Source organism: Pristiophorus japonicus, chromosome 3 (assembly GCF_044704955.1).
Source record: "Pristiophorus japonicus isolate sPriJap1 chromosome 3, sPriJap1.hap1, whole genome shotgun sequence".
Classification (NCBI taxonomy): Eukaryota; Metazoa; Chordata; class Chondrichthyes; family Pristiophoridae; genus Pristiophorus; species Pristiophorus japonicus.
Genome location: NC_091979.1, coordinates 86,923,421 through 86,942,769, shown reverse-complemented (window position 1 = coordinate 86,942,769; position 19,349 = coordinate 86,923,421). Strand labels below are relative to the sequence as shown.

At 47.3% G+C, this 19,349-nt stretch overlaps 1 protein-coding gene across 11 annotated transcripts in view; it reads left to right on the top strand.

The window, feature by feature from the left end:
• The window catches only part of scn1laa (sodium channel, voltage-gated, type I-like, alpha), a 229,341-nt gene that overhangs the window by 647 nt on the left and 209,345 nt on the right, over positions 1-19,349 (top strand). The window lies entirely within an intron of this gene.

The window sequence follows — 19,349 nt, the reverse complement described above, 5'->3', positions numbered from 1 at the left end:
CACCTTTTACTTTCTGGACAGTAAACATTTGGGTTTGGAAAGACTACACCCTTGTGGCTTGACTTTAGAAGTGCCTGGAATGCACTGTCGCACTAAAGGGTTTGGGTGCCCCATGGAAGAGCTGCACTGTGAACCCTTTCCCTCCCCATATCTCTGTTACTCTCTCCTCTTCTGTAAATGTGTTTCTATGGGCTCAATTTTCCCCAGTATTTGCTCCGTTTCTTTTGAGTCGGCTGCTTTTTCTGGCCTAACTTAAAAATCCCCAGTTTCCCCAATCAATTTGCACCAGCATAACTGACTTAGTTACGTTTTTTTTAGGTAAGTTTTTTTTTGCTCAAAAGGGGTCGTTACCAGCTACCTATGCCAATTCTGCCCATTTAGGCAACTTTGGCCAGCTAATAGTTACTCAATTTCTACTTAGACCAGCGTTTGTGGCCACTCAAGAGTGTTAAAGAAATCGGCGCAGGTAAGTACATCGGAGGCCATTCGGCTTGGGGTAGGGGCGGGAAGCGAAGAGGACCTGGCCCGGCACTCAATCGGAGCTGGGGGGATGGGTGGGGGTGAGGGAGCAAGCGAACTGATCGGCATAAGGCGGGGACCACACAGCGAGCAGCAGGAAGGCACTAGAGAGGCTCGGTGGGGTGGGGGGGTACTCACCACAGTGGACCAGGAAGGCACCTCACTCAGGGACTGGGGAGAGAGAGGGGTCACAAGACTCAAGGCGGGTGGGGGGGCGGGGGAGAGGGAGAGAGAGGTCACAAAAGGGGGTGAGGAGGGAGAGAGGAGAGGACAAAAGACCTTTGGGTGTGGTCCATCCATACAGACCTTGTGGGGAGAGAGAGAGAGAACTGCGAACCTGTGCTGCCTGCTTTCCTGCTGTTTTGAGCTGCTTTGAAAGTTTAACTTTTAAGTATGGGGGCAATACTGACAATGCCATACCTTGTGCTAGCGTTCTGCATCATTGTGCTACATAGGAGACAATTGATTAGAACTCATCACATCAGGAACATCAGAGCCCATAAGCTGCTGGGCAGGAGTCCTTATGCACCTCGGCAATTTTGAGACAGGTGTTCGTACCTGCACCTGAGTGATGCACACTGTGTCAAAAGGCTGCGTTTCCGCAGAGCAGTTGTCCGTGAGATCTCTGAGTTGCTGAGACCAGACCTACAGCCGAGAAGCGGCAGGTGGACTGCTTTGTCAGTTGAGGTGAAGGTTACAGCTGCACTTTCATTCTATGCCTCCGGATCTTTCAAGCTACAACTGGAGATGTGTGTGCCATCTCTCAACATGCAATACATGTCTCCATTCACCAGGTCACGGCTACATTGTATGCGTGGAGAAATTACTTCATCAAGTTTTCAATGACCGCCCAAGCAATCCGTGACAGGGCTGTGGGGTTGGCAAGGTTTGCTGGCTTCCCAAAGATACAGGGCTGTATTGATTGTACTCACATTGCCTTGCGAGCACCTTTGGAAGATTCCGAGATGTTTAGGAATAGAAAAGGCATCCACTCCATTAATGTGCAACTCGTGTGTGACGACATGCATCGCAACATGTCAGTCGATGCAAGATATCCTGGCAGCACCCATGATGCGTTCATCGTACGCGACAGCATTACACATGACATGTTTCAGCAGCAGGCAGAAGGGCAGGGTTGGCTACTGGGAGACAAAGGGTACGGCCTCACCACCTGGCTCATGACGCCCCTACACATAACCCAGAGGGAACCCGGACGGAGGCTGACCATGAATACAACATGTCTCACATTGCGACGCATAGCATCATTGAGAGGACCATTGGCATCTTGAAACAGCGTTTCAATGCCTGGACCAGTCTGGAGGCTCCTTGCCATACTCCCATGAGATTGTCAGTCAGTTAACTGTTGTGTGCTCATGCTGCATAACTTAGCCATCATGAGGCAGCAGCAGCTGGTAGTGGAAGACCCACCTGCGGTGAGAGTGGCTGATGATAATGATGTAGAAGATGCAGGTGACGAGGAGGAGGAGGAGGAGGATGATGACGAGGATGAGGAAACCATACACGTGCCTCAGGCCAGAGCATGACGGACGAGGAGGGCTGGCCATCGTGCTCCTTTAACGATTGCTCGAGCCTTGCGCCAGCAGCTCATCCGTGAACGCTTTACTGATGCCTGAGGGCTCAGCGGCACCTATTCCACATGGACATGTTTATTTTTTGGAGCTGTTCCGTAACGTTGTGTTCATGGAACATGATTCAGCTTTAATATAAATTATATTTTATTCAAAAGTTTACAATGTACTTAACTTTACTGTAATAAAATTATTCATGTATCAAACTTTACTTTAATATGACTCTTTAAGATCACTTAAAAACTTGAAGATCACTTATAAACTTGTAAATTTACATAACTTACAATAAACTTTTAATTTGAGAACAGTTACAACAATAACAACATCAACAACAACAGCAGCAGCAAAGAAAGGCTGCACCCATCTCTCATCCCCCTTAGTCTAACACCGCCTGCTGCACTTGGTCTTGGACTCGCCATCACCCCTGCCCGCAGGCCGTGCTGCAGTGATTTTGGGTTTGGTACCAAGCTTATTCCTTCTACCATCCCTGGTAATGCACACTTCTTGATGGGCAGTGGCGGGGTGGGGGGGGGTGCTGGGGTCAGGTGGTAATGTGGAGGGCCCGACTGGGGCCCTTTCAGAGACTGGTGTGGGGATTGCAGTGGGAGTGGCAGTTGATTCTGTCACGGGGCGCATGGTCTGGGCCTATTCCCTCATTGCAGCAGCTAACTCACACGTGCCGTCCCTCATGCACCCTGACAGTGTCTTAGCGAACTGAAGCATTCCCTCCCTGATGGCTTGTACTACCCCTGACATTCCCTCACTCATTGCCAGTGTCGTGCTTTGCACTACCTCTGACATGCCCTCTCTCATGGCCACTGCCATGCTTTGCACTACCTCTGACATTCTCTCCCTCATTGACACTATTCCCTCACTGATGATCCCAGACATCGTTCCCATTTCCCGTGTCATTGCTGTTACTTCTCTTGATAGTCCCATTGCCTCATCCCTCACCCCACTGATGGTGTCCAGGAGTAATCGGGTAAGGTCAATGCTCTCCACACTCAATGATATCATCTGAACCACATCTGTTACATCCTGCATCTCAGGAGAGCGGGGTCGAGTTCTCCTTCCTTTCACCCTGGGTCTGCCTCGCTGCATCCTACTGGGACCCGCAGCCTCAGACGGTGGGGACTTGGATGTGCCTCATTGCATCCCACTGGGATCCACAGCCTGGGCCGATGGGGCCCTGGGTGTGACTTGCTGCATCCCACTGGAATCCGCAGCCTGGGCCGATGGGGCCCTGGGTGTGACTTACTGCATCCCACTGGGATTTGCAGCCTGGGATGATGGGGCCCTGGGTGTGACTTGCTGCATCCCACTGGGATCCGCAGCCTGGGACGATGGGGCCCTGGGTGTGACTTGCTGCAACCCAATTACTGGGACCCGCAAACTCGGAAGGTGGGAAACCATGGAATGTCCCACTGGCGCTCAAACCACTAGTCACGGAAGGGACTGTCAACTCCATGCCTGCTACCTCCTCAAGATTCAGTACAACAGTGTGACCTTCATCCATCTCCATCCCCTCCCCCTCACCCCCATGTTGGTCTAGAGGATTGGATTGGAAAATGTTCTCCTCTTCAGTCTCGTCTAAATCTTCTTCTACATCTCCAGGATTGGCCTCAAGTTCTGCAAAATATAACACAACAATCAAATGGTTAGCAGCAGAGGAGGGGGCAGGATGGGTGGCATAGCAGGCCAGGCAGCAGGTTGATTTGAAGGGCCACGATTAATTTTCAGGACTTACCCTTTCCCTTGATTGTGGGGCCCAGCTTGTGCAGTACTGATTGTTTTTCTCCAGGCAGGACCCATCAAAGCAGCGACCCTCTCTCCCAAGGATGTCAGTGGGTGCAGATTTGGCAGACCTCCTCTTGTTCGAGTTCTTTCCCTTTTGTTGTGGGTCAATTTCCTCTGCAAAGATGAAAATGTAACTTTTTAGAGAGGGTGGCTTTCTGCTGGGTGGGACATATACAGCTGGGCACATTTACAATTGCATTGAATAAATGAAAACATTACTTACACTAACTACTTGACCAAGGTCCTGCCATTTCTTTTTACATTGGCTTTCAGATCTCTTGGTGTTCACCACTGCGTAGTAATCTTCTGTAACTTGGTTCCAGCGTTTCTTCATTTCTTTTGGTGGCACTTTTTTGTGACCTCTGCTGGTATCCAGTTCCTGCCGTCTGTTCTCAATCACAGTAACTAGTGCCTCCACTTCTTCCACCAAGAAATTCTTTGTTTTTGGTTCGCGTTGCTGCATTGCTGTATTGCCATCATCATCATCATAGGCAGTCACTCGGAATCGAGGAAGACTTGCTTCCACTGCTGAAATGAGTTCCTTGGTGGCTGAACAGTCCAATACAAGAGCCACAGACTCTGTCACAGGTGGGACAGATAATGGTTGAGGGAAGGGGTGGGTGAGACTGGTTTGCTGCACGCTCTTTCCGCTGCCTGCGCTTGATTTCTGCATGCTCTCGCCGTTGAGACTCGAGGTGCCCAGCGCCCTCTCAGATGCACTTCCTCTACCTAGGGCGGTCTTGGGCCAGGGACTCCCAGGTGTCAGTGGGGCTGTCACACTTTATCAGGGAAGCTTTGAGAGTGTCCTAGTAGCGTTTCCGCTGTCCACCTTTGGTTCGTTTGCCGTGAAGAAGCTCCGAGTAGAGCACTTGCTTTGGGAGTCTCGTGTCTGGCGTGAACTAAGTGGCCTGCCCAACGGAGCTGATTGTGGTCAGTGCTTCAATGCTGGGGATGTTAGCCTGGATGAGGCCGCTGATGTTGGTGCACCTGTCCTCCCAGGGGATTTGTAGGATCTTGCGGAGACATCGCTGGTGATATTTCTCCAGCAACTTGAGGTGTCTGCTGTACATGCTGTCCCCCTTGCCACTGGATTGCTATACTGCTGCAGCTGTTCTCAGACACACACAGCACTTTTTCAATGCTCTGAGACACACACAGCATTGCTTCTATATTCAGCTGGGGTTTTTCTAAACACAGCACTCCTTCTGGCACACACACACACAAGCTGTTCTTTAAAAATGGCCGATTGCCAACTTGGAGCGCTACTGCGCATGCGCGGCCATTTCAGAGACATCAGAAAAGTTACTTTTGACCCGCGCATGCGCAGAAGGCCCGGCACGTTTTTCCAGCGCAGTCTGCAGGCTCCACCCCCCGAAGCGATTGGTCACGCTGCGTGGCTGCAGAGTAGAGGCCAAACATCGGGGAAACTAAGAAGATTTTTCCCTGGCGCATCTACTGACGTAATGAAGCGGTGCAACTCGGGCAAGTACGCCAGAAATCGGGCTGGGGGAAAATTGAGCCCCCAATCTTCATTACTCAAAAGCCTTTTCTTTATACTTTCATATTGCTGTTTCCTTTTCTCTGTCTGCTACTCTCCTCCTATGCCTATTACTCGCTCTCTGTTTACCTGCCTTGTGTCTCTGTTACTCTTCATCTTTCAATGGAAATGAAAATTGGGAACGTCTTTAAATGGGCTGCCAATTTATTATCGCCATTTTCCACCAATGACTGAAGTTAAAATTACCCCCTTGTTCTTTGAAACTCTCCCAAACTTCCTCTGCTTTTCTACCTCTCACCATTCCTTCAACAGTCTCTTAAAAATCTTGTTGATTGTACTTTCAGGTTCCTCACTTAATGTTTTCCACCTCCTGCTTGACATTCTCCTCTACTCATTGTAAAGCATTCTGAGCTATTCTTTTACAAAAGGGACACGATAAGATGCGAGTTCTATTTAAGATTTTACAGAGATCCAACCATTCACCATAGATCCATCTATCTCTCTGTCTGTACATCAGGTTTCAAATCTGTTTTCTATGAACATCATGGTATCAATGACTTAGATGAGGGGACCGAGTGTAATATATCCGAGTTTGCTGATGATACAAAGGTAGGTGGGAAAGTAAGTTGTAAGGAGAATGCAAAGAGGCTGCAAAGGGATATAGACCGGTTAAGTGATTGAGCAATAAGGTGACAGATGGAGTATAATGTAGGGAAATGTGAAATTATCCACTTTGGTAGGAAAAGCAGAATAATTTTTTAAAATTAAGAGACGAGTAAATGTTGGTATTCAGAGGGATTTGGGTGTCCTTGCACATGAATCACAGAAAGTTAGCATGCAGATACAACAAGCAATTAGGAAGGCAAATGGTATGCTCGTCTTTATTGCAAGGGGGTTGGAGTACTTAAGGAGGTGGCCTTGGAAATAGTGGATGCATTGACAGTCATTTTCCAACATTCCATTGACTCTGGATCAGTTCCTATGGAGTGGAGGGTAGCCAATGTAACCTCACTTTTTAAAAAAGGAGGGAGAGAGAAAACATGGAATTACAGACTGACATCGGTAGTGGGTAAAATGATGGAATCAATTATTAAGGATGTCATAGCAGTGCATTTGGAAAGAGGTAATATGATAGGTCCAAGTCAGCATGGATTTGTGAAAGGGAAATCATGCTTGACAAATCTTCTGGAATTTTTTGAGGATGTTTCCAGTAGAGTGGACAAGGGAGAACCAGTTGATGTGGTATATTTGGACTTTCAGAAGGCTTTCGACAAGGTCCCACACAAGAGATTAATGTGCAAAGTTAAAGCACATGGGATTGGGGGTAGTGTGCTGACATGGATTGAGAACTGGTTGTCAGACAGGAAGCAAAGAGTAGGAGTAAATGAGGACTTTTCAGAATGGCAGGCAGTGACTAGTGGGGTACCGCAAGGTTCTGTGCTGGGGCCCCAGCTGTTTACACTGTACATTAATGATTTAGACGAGGGGATTAAATGTAGTATCTCCAAATTTGCAGATGACACTAAGTTGGGTGGCAGTGTGAGCTGCAAGGAGGATTCTATGAGGCTGCAGAGCGACTTGGATAGGTTAGGTGAGTGGGCAAATGCATGGCAGATGAAGTATAATGTGGATAAATGTGAGGTTATCCACTTTGGTTGTAAAAACAGAGAGACAGACTATTATCTGAATGGTGACAGATTAGGAAAAGGGGAGGTGCAAAGAGACCTGGGTGTCATGGTACATCAGTCATTGAAGGTTGGCATGCAGGTACAGCAGGCGGTTAAGAAAGCAAATGGCATGTTGGCCTTCATAGCAAGGGGATTTGAGTACAAGGGCAGGGAGGTGTTGCTACAATTGTACAGGGCCTTGGTGAGGCCACACCTGGAGTATTGTGTACAGTTTTGGTCTCCTAACCTGAGGAAGGACATTCTTGCTATTGAGGGAGTGCAGCGAAGGTTCACCAGACTGATTCCCGGGATGGCGGGACTGACCTATCAAGAAAGACTGGATCAACTGGGCTTGTATTCACTGGAGTTCAGAAGAATGAGAGGGGACCTCATAGAAACGTTTAAAATTCTGACGGGGTTAGACAGGTTAGATGCAGGAAGAATGTTCCCAATGTTGGGGAAGTCCAGAGCCAGGGGACACAGTCTAAGGATAAGGGGGAAGCCATTTAGGACCGAGATGAGGAGGAATTTCTTCACCCAGAGAGTGGTGAACCTGTGGAATTCTCTACCACAGAAAGTTGTTGAGGCCAATTCACTAAATATATTCAAAAAGGAGTTAGATGAAGTCCTTACTACTAGGGGAATCAAGGGGTATGGTGAGAAAGCAGGAATGGGGTACTGAAGTTGCATGTTCAGCCATGAACTCATTGAATATCGGTGCAGGCTAGAAGGGCCGAATGGCCTACTCCTGCACCTATTTTCTATGTTTCTATGTTTCTATAAGACTAAGGAAGGCTTGCTGCAATTATATAGGGCTTGGTGGGATCACACCGAGAATACTGTGCCCAGTTTTGGTTGCCTTACCTAAGGAAGGATATACTTGCCTTAGATGGGGTACAACAAAAGTTCATTAGATTGATTCCTGGGCCGAGAGGGTTGTTTTCTGAGGAGAGATTACATAGAATGGGCCTATATTCTCTGGAATTTAGAAGAATGAAAGATGACCTCATTGGAACATATACGATTCTGAGGGGGATTGACAGGGTAGATGGTGAGATGTTTCCCCTGGCTGGAGATTCTAGGACTAGGAATCGTAGTTTCAGAATAAAGGAGCGGCCATTTAGGACTGAGATGAGGAGAAATGTCTTTACTCCGAGGGTATGACCTTTGGAATTCTCTACCCCAGAGGGCTGTAGCTGCTCAGTTGTTGAGTGTTAGTTGATTTCTTCGTGGTTACCATCACAACAAAGGGTTGTTAATCCAGCAACAATAACTCCGCTTAGGATTCACGTACGAGTGGTTTTTATAATAACAAGCTTTATTGAAGTGACTGATTTAGTCTTCCATTTATATTAAATGACATGCAAATCATACAACCTGGTTCCCCTGCTGCGACTACCTCGGACAACGCTCTCTGATGTCAGAGAACACAAGTCTTGAAGTGATCAGTTCCCGCACTCCAGTCCAGCTATGCGACTGCATTGCTCCTGACTCTTGAGACTGCCCTGAGCTTAAAGGGACCTGGTTCTATTCTGATACTATGGGCCCAAGTTTCCACATGATTTGCGCCTGATTTTTAGGAGCAACTGGTGGAGAACGGACTATCTTAAAAATCGCAATTCTCCACATTTTTTTTTTCTGCAGTTCTAGTCAGGTAGAACAGTTCTACTTTGGAACAGAATTTTTTCTTCAAAAGGGGGCGTGTCCAGCCACTGACGCCTGATTTGAAAGTTTCCACAGTGAAAATGTACTCCAAACTAAAGTAGAATGGAGCAAGTGAAGATTTTTGTAGAACTGAAAAAACCTGTGATACACATTAAAAAATCAGGCGCAGGTTACAAATTAGGCGTCCAGAACGAGGTGGGGGGGAAGGGAACTCATTAAATTCGACAATAAATCCTTATTTATACTTCTACGAATATTATACAAATAAATCCAACCTGAATAAACATTTATAAGCAAAGAAAAGATTAAATAAACCATCTTCCTACCTGTGTGAAAGTGCTTCAGCCAGGGAGAATTCTGCAGCTGTTCGTGCCGCTGAGCGGGGGGGGGGGGGGGGTGGGGAGGAGAAAGCAGTTTGTTGTTGTGGAGGGGAGGGAGGGGAAGGAGACAGCGGGTTGTTGCCGCGGAGGGGAGGGAGGGGAAGGAGACAGCCGCTTGTTGCCGCCGCGGAGGGGAGGGAGGGGAAGGAGACAGCGGCTTGTTGCCGCGCAGGGGAGGGAGGGGAAGGAGACAGCGGGTTGTTGTTGTGGAGGGGAGGGAGGGGAAGGAGACAGCGGTTTGTTGCCGCGGAGGGGAGGGAGGGGAAGGAGACAGCGGTTTGTTGCCGCGGAGGGGAGGGAGGGGAAGGAGACAGCGGTTTGTTGCCGCGGAGGGGAGGGAGGGGAAGGAGACAGCGGGTTGTTGCCGCGGAGGGGAGGGAGGGGAAGGAGACAGCAGGTTGTTGTTGTGGAGGGGAGGGAGGGGAAGGAGACAGCGGTTTGTTGCCGCGGAGGGGAGGGAGGGGAAGGAGACAGCAGGTTGTTGCCGCGGAGGGGAGGGAGGGGAAGGAGACAGCAGGTTGTTGTTGTGGAGGGGAGGGAGGGGAAGGAGACAGCGGTTTGTTGCCGCGGAGGGGAGGGAGGGGAAGGAGACAGTGAGAAGGGTAGCCTCAGTGCTGATGTGCTGATGGCAATGTGATTTTATTAAAACATTTTCAAAAATTAAACAGCTACAAAGAACTACAAAAATGGCCGAGTGCCAATGTTTTTTTTCACACTGAGCATGCGCGAACGCTCCAACGCGCACGCGCAGCGTTGCCGGCAGGAAAAAAAATAATTTAAATAGTACCCGCCCCCTCCCACTTACAAAATCGGCGCGCCGCGCCAAACAGACAAGGAGCTGCAAAGCGCTTGAGAATAGTGCGTTTTTTTTCTGACGCCGTTTTAGGCGCGAAAAACGGGTGCCCAGCTCGGAGGGGCGCCCATTTTTTATCCTGTGGATACTTGGGTCCTATAATACAATCTTGGCATGTGCTTACATAATACGTAGTTTGCACGTTTAGCTGAGAACATAAGAACATAAGAAATAGAAGCTGGAGTAGGCCATTTGGCCCTTCGAGCCTGCTCCGTCATTAATCAAGATCTTGGTTGATCTTCTATCTCAACTCCACCTTCCCGCACTATTCGCATATCCCTTTATTCTGTTTGTTCCCCAAAAATATATCAACCGCTGTATTGCATATACTCGATGACTGAGCATTCACAAGGTAGAGAATTCCAAAGATTCACAACCTTTGAGTGAAGAAAGTTCTCCTCTTCTCAGTCCTAAATGGCCTACCCATTATTCTGTGACTGTGACCTCGTGTTCTAGATTCCACAGCCAAGGGAAACATTTTTCCAGCATTAACCCTGTCAAACCCCTGAAGAATTTTATATGTGTCAATTAGATCACCTAAACTCTAAGGAATGTAGCCTAGTCTACTCAATCTCTCCTCAAAGGGCAATCCCCTCATCTCAGGAACCAGTCTAGTGAACCATCGCTGCACTCCCTCTATGGCAAATATGTCTTTCCTTGGGTAGGAAGACCAGAACTGTACACAGTCCTCCAGGTGTGGCCTCATCAGTGCCCTGTATAATTGTAGTAAGACTTCTTTACTCTTATACTCTAATCCCTTTGTAACAAAAGCTAACATACCATTTGCTTTCCCAATTGCTTGCTGTATCTGCATGTTAACTTTCTGTGATTCATGTACAAGGACACGCCGGTCCCTCTGAGTGCTTGGGCTGGAGTTTTGGTCTTCTGTTGCCCCTGTTAGCGCCCCGGAGGGGTGGCAATAGCGGCGGTAAGCATTTGTGGGCGGGCAGCCAACTTCTAACTCACCGCCGGGACATTAGGTGCCAGTTTCGACGGGACTCGGAGCATTACCACCCAGAAGAGGCGAGCAGGTGTGCAACGCCAATGGTTGCAACACGGCTCGATTTTTGGCTGCCGCCCGATTTGTAGCGCTCCGTAGAGCATCCTGCTGGGACCACCTGTGAAAGCTGGTAGTCCGAGCTGTAACGGCCGCAGTGAGGTAAGTAATGTTAACCTCTGGTAAGTGTGATTGTTTTTTAAAATTTTATTCTTTTTGCCGATTTATTTTATGGTGGCGTGAGTTATGTATTGGGAATATTTTTGGTGCTTTTTTCAGGTTTTTTTTCTCCCAGGCCTCGCTCAGGGAGCTCCGAGGTCGGCTGTTTAGCTCGGGACTGTCACTTGCTCAGCCGGCCTAGCACCCTAAGATAGACGTGCAACACCTCCCTTAGCTCACCTCACACTCAGGGCCCAGCTGATGAATACCTCGCCGTCACTCTGGGGCAAAAAACAGAGCGTAGAAGACCCAAAAATCCACCCCAAAATCATAGAAACATAGAAAATAGGTGCAGGAGTAGGCCATTCGCCCTTCGAGACTTTACCACCATTCAATAAGATCATGGCTGATCATTCACCTCAGTACCCCCTTCCTGCTTTCTCTCCATACTCCTTGATCCCTTTAGCCATAAGGGCCATATCTTTTGAATATTTTGAATATATCCAACGAACTGGCATCAACAACTCTCTGCGGTAGAGAATTCCACAGGTTAACCACTCTCTGAGTGAAGAGGTTTCTCCTCATCTCAGTCCTAAATGGCTTACCCCTTATCCTTAGACTATGTCCCCTGGTTCTGGAGTTCCCCAGCATCATAAAACATTCTAGCATTTCTCCTTTTGACACAGGCTGAGCAATCACTCTGAATCAATTAAATTTCTTTCTGGCTTTACCTTGCAATAATTTGGAGTTGAAAGTTGATTATTATACTTACATAAGCATATATAACTTATCTAAGTTTCATTCATTAAACACTACGGGACCGAAATTGCCCTCCGACTGAAAGAGGGTGCACTCACCGATCTTAAAGATTTTTCTCCGCCCCAATCCATGCAGCGGAGAGTAGTGCAAAATTCTTATCTTTAAATTTTTCTTTTCTTCCATGTGGCGTTAGGGGTGGAAGTTGGCGTGGAGCAGGATGGACGTCGGTCGGTGTCATCAGAGTGCCACGGACGTCCCACGCCATGCTGATGCGTCACACTGTCCTTCCCCTTCAGTTAAAGGGGAGGGCCACTTCGAACTCTGCAGTTAGTTTAGTTTGGCCCACTCGGCCGCCAGGGAGGGTTTCGGTAGGGCCAGCGGCCCGGTATCCAAGAGTGGGTGCCAGGCTGCTTGTTGGAGGTCCGGCCGAATCCACGGGTGCCATTGTCGGGCCGACCTCGAAGTCGTCTGACAATTAAAATAAAATGGCAGCCGCGGCAGAGTGCCCTCCCCTTTAAGGGCAGATGCGCCCTCCAGCTACACACAGCTTCCAGCAGGGGAAAGCTGTCGGGGGCACTAAGCGGTGGCCGATCTGCTCCCGCGGGGCAATTTCCCACGCAGGGCGGCGGTCGGTAAGGGGTCAGCGTGTGCCCGACGGGGCGGCAACATGGGTGGCACAATGATGATCACCGTTGGAAAAGAAGTGGAGGGCAATTTATGAAAGGGTGGCGACTGAACGCCAACTAGGCGGTGAATCTATACCGACCCGTGTCTGCCTCTTTGAGGCGGTCTCGGTTATTACAGAAAGGGGCAATTTTGGCCTCTACATATCATGATACAGACAGAGAAAATCATAATACATTGCACAGAAAGCTACGGTGCACTATATTATCAAGAGATTTAGTGACTTAAAAGATTCTCCAGCTCTCCTTTTACCCGTATGCATCTTGTCGATAATTCTTGTTAAGTATTAGTTCTCCCTGGACCTTAATTGTCCCAATCCAAATTCTATGTCCTCGCCACTTTAACTTCAATCCGTCTGACAGGTACCAGTGTGTTTAACTCTATCTTTGGAGCTTGGTGATTTTAAATGTTGTCTTTCTCTCTTGAGCCACATTGACCATTGCATGTTGTGCCGTTGTCAAGTAACTGAGCATGCCTGAGACCCGCTCTTCAGTGCAAATTCATCATGCTCGTTTCCTCACATTTGCATGTGATCCAGTATCATGTGACATCTTGGGTTATCAGGTGATATTATCAACAGATCGTGGGCAGGCGTATGTGTGTTGTCTGGAGATCTTTGCTCATCTACATGATCCTGATGTCTCGGGTAGTGACCAGGCTATAAATTGCAGTTTTCTTACTGTTCATAGGCAAGAACATAACCAGCTCCAAGAGAAAGCTATGAAGTTACTATTCTCACCTACACTTTCTTGACTATCACTAGAATGTTAGAAACATTTCATTTGATAGGGTAGTTTTCCTGTTTCTAACATCCTCGTTCAATTTTAACATCCCATTTATCACCATTCTATCTCATTCATGGGCTCTGGAGGAACTTTACTGTCCAATACAATATTAAAGGTAGAAAACATAGATTAAACATTCCTTCCTAGTTATTGACACGTTTTATTTGTTTATTTGTTTATTTAAGAGGACTTTTTATACACCTACATATTGTGCAGGCTCGAGGGGCTAGATGACCTACTCCTGTTCCTAATTCTTATGTTCTTTGTGCCTGAGTCTATTTTATTATAGCTGGACTGACAGGACTCATTTTATTTCAACAGAAACTTACTTCCTTGCTGCCACATAAACTGCTTTCCACCATTTTTTTAAATAAAAAATTGACTATCCCTTTAAACTTCAGGTAGATTTTCCCTTCATGAGTACTTGAAACAGCAACTCATATCAATTTATCTTTATCAATTCCAATTTCAAAAACAAATGATGCCCAGGTTCGATGGTTTTACATTAGAGACATTGAAATGGTAACTCCCATATCTCCTCACTCGAGTACCCTGCCTCGGAAGATAACAAATTACCCTGAATGTATTAAGTCCGAGCTTTTGAAAGGCAAATTCTTGTCCAAATTGTCACCATGCTGTGACATTTGATGTTTGTTGATGTCTGCAGATAAGTTCTTAAATTCTTAAAACTCGTGGATCAGCAACCATGTGATTTAGAAATCCTTGGCCTCCTGTTTATAAGAAAGAAACAGAGAATCCATTTAGAAACATAGCAACATAGAAATTAGGTGCAGGAGCAGGCCATTTGGCCCTTCGAGCCTGCAGCGCCATTCAATAAGATCATGGCTGATCATTTAACCTCAGTACACCTTTCCTTCTTTCTCTCCATAGCCCTTCATCCCTTTACTTTCTCCTCATCTCGGTCCTAAATGGCTTAGCCCTTATTCTTAGACTGTGACCCCTGGTTCTGGAACTCCCCAGCAATGGGAACATTCTTCCTGCCTCTAACCTGTTCAATCCCATCAGAATTTTATATATTTCTATGAGATCCCCTCTCATTCTTCTAAACTCCAGTGGATACAAGCCAGTTGATCCAGTCTCTCCTCATATGTCAGTCCTGCCATTCCTGGAATGAATCTGGTGAACCTTCGCTCTACTTCCCCAATAGCAAGAACATCCTTCCTCAGATTAGGAGACCAAAACTTAACACAATATTCCAGATGAGGCCTCACCAAGGCCCTGTTCAACTGCAGTAAGACCGCCCTGCTCCTATACACAAATCCCCTCGCTATGAAGGCCAACATACCATTTGCCTTCTTCACCACCTGCTGTACCTGCACGCCAACTTTCAATGACCGATGTACCATGACACCCAGGTCTCGTTGCACCTCCCCTTTTCCTAATCTGCCGCCATTCAGATAATATTCTGCCTTCGTGTTTTTGCCCCCAAAGTGGATAACCTCACATTTATCCACATTATACTGCATCTGCCATGCATTTGCCCACTCACCTAACCTGTCCAAGTCACCCTGCAGCCTCTTAGCATCCTCCTCACAGCTCACACCGCCACCCAGTTTAGTGTCATCTGCAAACTTGGAGATATTACATTCAATTCCTTCATCTAAATCATTGATGTATATTGTAAATAGCTGGGGTCCCAGCACTGAACCCTGTGGCACCCCACTGGTCACTGCCTGCCATTCTGAAAAGGACCCGTTTAACCCGACTCTCTGCTTCCTGTCTGCCAACCAGTTCTCTATCCACGTCAGTACATTACCCCCAATACCATGTGCTTTAATTTTACACACTAATCTCTTGTGTGCGACCTTGTCAAAAGCCTTTTGAAAGTCCAAATACACCACATCCACTGGTTCTCCCTCGTCCACTCTACTAGTTACATCCTCAAAAAATTCTAGAAGATTTGTCAAGCATGATTTCCCTTTCATAAATCCATGCTGACTTGGACCGATCCTGTCACTGCTTTCCAAATGCGCTGCTATTTCACCTTTAATAATTGATTCCAACATTTTCCCCACCACCAATGTCAGGCTAACCGGTCTATAATTACCTGTTTTCTCTCTCCCTCCTTTTTTAAAAAGTGGTATTGCATTAGCTACCCTCCAGTCCATAGGTGCAGAGTCAATAGAATGTTGGAAACTGATCACCAATGCATCCACTATTTGTAGGGCTACTTCCTTAAGTACTCTGGGATGCAGCCCAAGTGGTTAATTTGTCAAATCATGATTTTCTTATTTCACCATGGGGAAATATCCACTTTAATTAAGAAACTTAATATGTAATAATGCCCAATATATAAATTTTCATTCAGCAATACAAAAGTTCATCAGTGCAAAATTCAGACCATTAGTGCTCATTTTTTGACTTCTGAGAGTGCCCTTGGAGGTCCAAAATGGCGTCTATTTCTGTGGCAAATTACACTGGATGCCATATTGGTGAGGGCATTAGCGTGTGCAGTGAGCATACGCCGGAAGTAGGCAAAGTAGACACATCATGATTTCACTCAGCATGCAATGCTGATTTGATGCCAGTGCTGCCATTTTTCAGCTCAACGCTCCATCAAACGTCCTCTCTTAAGCTCACACAGTTGAACGCGCGTTCAACAGCGGGAAGGACACCCCCCACCAGCGCTATTTAAAGGGATCATCAACTACTTACAGGTCAGTTGCTGGTTAATGTCTTCTGGCTGTTGGTAATGTTCTGTAAGTGTTTGGTGCTCTCTATAATTACTTAAAATTGCAAAAGTCTACAGGGAATGGTATGGTATGTGCTGAAGTACATTTCCTTGACTTCAAGGCTTCTGCACAAACCACTTGCCTACAGGCATGAGTGCACTAGTACGAATTCCCCTTGGAATACAGCATGACTTGGAGAATGAACAGAGGGAATGTACAGCAAGACAAGCTACCGGAAGAAGGAGGAGAAAGACGGGGAGGCCACATCCAACCACGATGTTCAGGGACATGATTCTCCGACCTGAACCTCAGAGAGAAACAATGGCCGGAATTTCCATGCTGACATGCGTGCGGGACTGGAGGTGTGTCGGGAGTAAAATGCGCAAAGAATGGGAGCGGGTCAGGAACGTGCCATCATCCCGCCTCCTCATGCCTTTAACTCGGTTGTGTTTGCCAGCACGGCACGGACACGAATGGCAGAGGTGACCGACCTAATTTACCTCATTAATACTTGTTGTCAGACCCTTAACAGTGATTTTAACCAGACCTTTTGAATTTCACTGCATGACCACGGGAATCACGCAGATCAGGAACCACATCTGTCAAGCTGAGGTGGAAGGTCAGTGGCCATTCATCGACGTCAATATGGCAGAGCATGGAAAGCAAAACAAATGCTGCCACATAACAACTGCTTACTTGCATAAGGGTAAAGCTCTTGTTGAGTGCATTTTGAGCACAGATTTAGGTGTCTACAATTTGCAAGTCTTTTCTACAAATTCGGAAGTCACTCTCATCTCATTGCTACTACCTATCACGCCATTGAAAGATGGGTACTGCACTCTCGACCTGACCTTCCATCTATTACTATTTATTGCCATTTATACTGCCTCACACTGGGCCTCAGAATCGGACCAGGATGAGATCCAACACCAGCAGCAGCAGGTACACCAGTAAGAACAGCAACACCAACCTTCTCCTCAATGCTGCACAGGACAGAGAGGCTGCACTGCACTGAAGGCGATACCCACAACACTGAGTGTACAGGCAAGAGCATGAGCTTCCTCAACATGACTGAGCAGCAGTGCCAAAGAAGGCTCAGGCTATCGCGCCAGGTCGTCGCAGACATTTGCAGCTTACTGATACCAGACCTGCAGCCCAGAGGAACTGGTGGACATGCCTTACCAATGGCTGCCAAGATCTCCAGCGCCCTCAACTCCTTTGGCTCAGGCTCCTTCGAGGCACCTGCAACAGACATTTGTGGGATTTCGGTCGGCCAGCCACAGATGGATCACACAGGTTACGATGCTCTGTTTGACAAGGCTGCCAATTTCATCAACTTTGCCACTGATGAAGCAAGTGTTACTGAGCGGGCGCTGGTCTTTGCTGCTCTGGTTGGCTTCCTACCGGTACATGGCGTCATCAACTGCACACAAATGGCCATCAGGGCACCCCATCATCACCCAAGAGTGTTTGTGAACCACAAGGGTTTCCACTCCCCTAACGTGCAGCTCATCTGATACCATAAAAAGATCATTATGCATGTGTGCACCAAATTCCCTGACTCTTTTGTCCTGCGCCAGCCCACCCTCCCTCAGCTCTTCTCACCGCTAAACACACTTATCCAGCTGGCTGCTTGGAGACGAGGGCTATCCACTGAACATGTGGCTCATGAAACCCTTGACGAGGTCACGTACAGAGGCTGAGGAGGGATATAATGAAAGCCACATGCCCACCAGATGTGTTATAGAGCAAACAATAGACATGCTGAAGATATGCTTCAGATGCCTTGACAGATCTGGAGGAGCCCTTCAGTACAGCCCAGCCAGGATATCCAGAATCATTGTTATCTGCTACGTGCTGCACAACATATCGCAGCAACATGGATTAGCGCTGCATGAGGAGCAAGGCACAGAGCGCACAGCCTCTTCGGAGGAGGAGAAGAATGAGAACAGATGGAAGACAAGGATGAGCAGGAGGTACCTGAGGTCCAGATACCACCAGCACTTGAGCACATTGCTGCCCAGGAGACCAGGGATAGCCTCATCATGGCCAGATTTACTTAACTTCCTGCATTACACCCATATGGCTGTCTGCAGCAGAGCTGGCCTCCAGTCGTCCTGGTTAATACTTGCCACTGGACCAAGACCTAGCTCTGTCAAGCCCATTGTGGTGGCTGGTGTATAATGGTACCACATATCAAAAAAAATCCACGCACAGGCATCTTCCACCCCATCAACTGGAGTTCAGGACTGGAATATCGGGTCCTTCATTGAAACATCTGTGAACTCGTGGAAGCAAGTCATCCTCGTTCGAGGGATCGCCTGTGATGATAGCTGTCACATGCTGTGTCAGGTTCCCCCCTCACCCCCCCCCCCAAAAAAAAAACGATAACGCATCCCTACATAGACCAAGCCATTCCTTTCACATTGACTCCCATTGCTGGAGGTAAAGTTATGTCTCACCATTCACTCCAACTCACTAAGCCACTTCCAAAGTAGCAAACAGAAATTGGGTACCTGTATAACCGGAAAGTGGTGAGAATAAATAGTTTTAGATGTGACATAAGAGTAACGGAACCTTAACAGAAACAGTTCTTTAAAAACCCATGTGCTTACCCTTGTGCATCTACTTCTGTGTCATCTTTCAATTGACATAAAATAAATATTCCAAACCAAATGTATATAGACTTATAATAAACTTATATTTATATATGAAATATAGAAATATTAATATATATATTCATTATGTATTTATTCATATATATATATATATATATATTCACATATTTAAACATATATATTTTTATAAATGAAATTATGTCATATTGCATACATACGTAAACTAATCGCGCTTGTGCATTCCCTTAGTGCCTGACTTCCTTGTGCCTTTGCCTCTCCTACTGCTCTTACGCACTGCTATACCAATGGCTGGTGGAAGGCTGCTGAATTTTATTGGAGGAGACTGCAGATGGCCTTGGAGGATGACTTCAAGCAGCTCTGGGCCTAGAAAGCCCGGCTGCGGATGGCACAATCTCAGTGTGGGAGGTAGCAGTCTGGGCTGACCGGCAACAGCAAGGGCATTATAAATTGAACATTAGAACAGTAGGCCGGAGAGTGGAAGGAGCAGCGTGGCAGCCTAGCGCAGCATTCTATGCGGCCCCCGGCCTGCGAGCACTATTGGAGCAGGCCAGGGAGCGGAAGGAACAGCGTGGCAACATACCACTCCAGGGAGCAGCATGTGCTGGAGCAGAACAACAGCAGTGAAAAGGGACGTCACCAAGGTCCAGGTCGGTGATTGGAGCGTG